Source organism: Meriones unguiculatus, chromosome 1 (assembly GCF_030254825.1).
Source record: "Meriones unguiculatus strain TT.TT164.6M chromosome 1, Bangor_MerUng_6.1, whole genome shotgun sequence".
NCBI classification, from domain to species: Eukaryota; Metazoa; Chordata; class Mammalia; order Rodentia; family Muridae; genus Meriones; species Meriones unguiculatus.
In genome coordinates, this window is record NC_083349.1 from 44,097,401 (window position 1) to 44,100,910 (window position 3,510).

At 45.0% G+C, this 3,510-nt stretch overlaps 1 pseudogene; it reads left to right on the forward strand.

Annotated features, from left to right (window-relative positions):
* The first annotated feature begins 224 nt into the window (after positions 1-224).
* On the forward strand, positions 225-2,455 carry LOC110565219 (KH homology domain-containing protein 4-like; annotated as a pseudogene).
* The last annotated feature ends 1,055 nt before the right edge of the window (positions 2,456-3,510 follow it).

The window sequence follows — 3,510 nt, forward strand, 5'->3', positions numbered from 1 at the left end:
TTAGTTTCTTCACTAGTGCTCTTAATCTAGCCAGCTATAGAGGATTGGCTCAGGTAACGGTACCATATATTTTACTAATAAAGCATTAGAAACACAAGTGCTAGGTCAGATGGAGAATCAAGATCAGAGAACTAGAAATGAAAATTACAACACAGACGCTTGGGGTGGAAGTGGCGGGAGGGCGGTGGTGGGTAGTTGGCGGGTGGTTGACTAGAGCCGCCGCCATGTCCGCAGGGAGCGCGACGCATCCTGCAGCCGGCGGGCGCCCCAGCAAATGGGACCAGCCGGCTCCAGCCCCGCTTCTCTTCCTGCCGCCAGCGGCCCCAGGTAGGGAGGTCACCAGCAGTGCGGGGAGCCCTGGGGGCCCAACCACGGCTGCTCCCTCAGGAGCCTTGGATGCTGCTGCTGCAGTGGCCGCCAAGATCAATGCTATTGCTCATGGCCAAAGGGAAGCTGAAACCGTCTCAGAATGCCGCCGAGAAGATTCAGGCTCCCGGCAAAGGCCTAACTAGCAATAAAAGCAAAGATGACCTGGTGGTGGCTGAAGTAGAAATCAATGCTGTGCCTCTGACGTGTAGGAACTTGCTGACTCGAGGACAGACTCAAGATGAGATCAGTCGGCTTAGTGGGGCTGCTGTGTCAACTCGGGGACGGTTCATGACGACTGAGGAGAAAGCCAAAGTGGGTGGGACCTGGGGATCGTCCATTGTATCTTCATGTTCAGGGGCAAACACGGGAGTTAGTAGACAGAGCTGTAAACCAAATCAAAGAAATCATCACCAACGGAGTCGTGAAGGCTGCCACAGGGACAAGTCCAGCTTTTAATGGTGCCACAGTCACCGTCTACCACCAGCCAGCTCCCATCGCTCAGCTGTCTCCTGCTAGTCATCAGAAGCCTTCCTTCCAGTCAGGAATGCATTATGTGCAAGATAAATTGTTTGTGGGTCTAGAACATGCTGTGCCCACTTTTAATGTTAAAGAGAAAGTAGAAGGTCCAGGCTGCTCCTGTTTGCAACACATTCAAATTGAAACTGGTGCCAAAGTTTTCCTACGAGGCAAAGGCTCAGGCTTCATTGAGCCAGCGTCAGGCCGAGAAGCTTTTGAACCCATGTATATTTATATCAGTCATCCCAAGCCTGAAGGCCTGGCGGCTGCCAAGAAGCTCTGTGAAAACCTCTTACAAACAGCTCATGCTGAATATTCTAGAGTTGTGAATCAAACTAATACTGCTGTACCGTTACCAGGCTATACACAACCCTCTGCTATAAGCAGTGTCCCTCCTCAGCCACCATATTATCCATCCAATGGCTATCAGTCTGGTTACCCTGTTGTTCCCCCTCCTTAGCAGCCAGTTCAGCCTCCCTATGGAGTACCAACCATAGTGCCACCAGCTGTTTCATTGGCACCTGGAGTCTTGCCAGCATTACCTACTGGAGTCCCACCTGTGCCAACACAATATCCGATAACACAAGTGCAGCCTCCAGCAAGCACTGGACAGAGTCCGATAAGTACTCCTTTTATTCCTGCTGCTCCTGTCAAAACTGCCTTGCCTGCTGGCCCCCAGCCCCAGCCCCCACTTCCAGCTCAGCCCCAGTCACAGAAGAGGTGATTCACAGAGGAGCTGCCTGATGAATGGGAATTTGGACTGCTTGGATACCAGCATGGACCCATTCATATGACTAATTTAGGTACAGGCTTCTCCAGTCAGAATGAGATAGAAGGCGCAGGATCAAAGCCAGCAAGTTCCTCAGGCAAAGAGCAAGAGAGGGACAGGCAGTTGATGCCTCCACCCGCCTTTCTAGTGACTGGAATAAAAACAGAGTCTGATGAGAAAAATGGGTCTGGGTCCTTATCAGAAAGCCACGCCAAGAAGATGAAAACAGCAGAGAAGGGATTTGGCTTAGTAGCTTACGCTGCAGACTTCTCTAATGAAGAGGAAGAACATGGAGGCCATAAAAATGCAAGTAGCTTTCCACAGGGCTGGAGTTTGGGCTATCAATATACCCTTCATCACAGCCAAGAGCTAAACAGCAGATGCCGTTCTGGATGGCCTCATAGGAGATAGTGGACAGAGCTTTGACCCTCGGTGACTCTTCTTAGCAATAATGCATGCACTTGATTAAACAAGACTCTGGGACCTGTTCTGGGGGCCATCTTGGACCTTTGAAGACATTAGGGATGTGGTGTCCCTGTCATAAAGGGATGCCATTCTTTTTAAAACCCTATTTCTGCAGTGGCATAACATCTGTTACTCACTTAGAATCACAAATACCTGTCAACGCTTTTTAACAGTTGATGAAATGTGCTTGTCTGGTAAAACAGGACAGAGTCATTGCCGTATATGTTTGACTTGGTCTAGCTTTTTCCAAATGAACAGCCTCAACTATGTTGTAAAGAAAGTTTTATTTGTATTTTATTACTATTGGGTCAATTTTGATAACTGGTTACAAACAAAGCCTTACAATTTATTAGTAGGAAATGGTTTTAAGATCCTTTCTTCCAGTACTTACATTTAAGAGAGTTCCTCATCCCTCTTTCCATTTGGATTCTTTCTGTTTGGAAAATGCTGTTTTACTAATTTAAATGGTCAAATATAACTGGATCCTAAATAAGAAAATGAAGTTATTTTTGCATTGTTTCTTTACTGGGATGATCCAAAGCTGGCACCTTTAGGCACACTTGTTTCAGAGAGCCATTGCTTTTGGCACTGCCCTTCTAAGCTCCTCGTTTTCAGCTGGGTCAAAGAAAACATGAGAAAAGCTGGTCAGAACTCATCACAGAGATGAAACACTCATCTGTCTCTCAGAACTGGTTGCAGTGAAGAGAGGCCTGTGATGACACTGATAGGGGGTGAGCTCTGACTGAAATTGCATCTTGTCCTTTTTTCTTGGCATTGCAAGTTTTGCCAAAAGAACTTTTTTGTATCAAATATTGATGTGTGGAAATGAAGGAATTGGCTGAGCCAGGAATGGGTTAAGTATTGATGGTGTGGAAGTGAAGGAATGGGTTGGTGGCTGAGCCAGGAGTGTCTGAGATACTGAGTGTCATTTTTGCACGTTTTTGAATACTTTGCAGACTGGCTTTGTACAAACTTATTCTCTGGTTTCCTGTATGTTGTAAATAATTAGACCATAATATCATTATAAATAAATGTATAAATATTAAAAAAAAGAAAATTACAACACAAAGAATCAGTGAAGGTAAGAGTTGATTTTTTGAAATGATAAACAAGATTGACAAATCTGTAGCCAACTGAACCAAAAGGGAAGACCCTAATGAATAAAATTAGAGATCACAAAGGACATATTGTAAGAGATACCAATGAACTCAGAGTGTCATAAGGACATACTTTAAAAGAAAAACTATATTCTACCAAATTGAAAACTTGGAATAAGTCAGCTTCTTAGTTCATATGACCTACCAAAGTTAAACTAAGAGGTGATAAAAAATGAAGTTAAAAAGAATTCTCAAAAGCAAAAAGATTAAAACAGCAACTAAAAAACCCAGCCA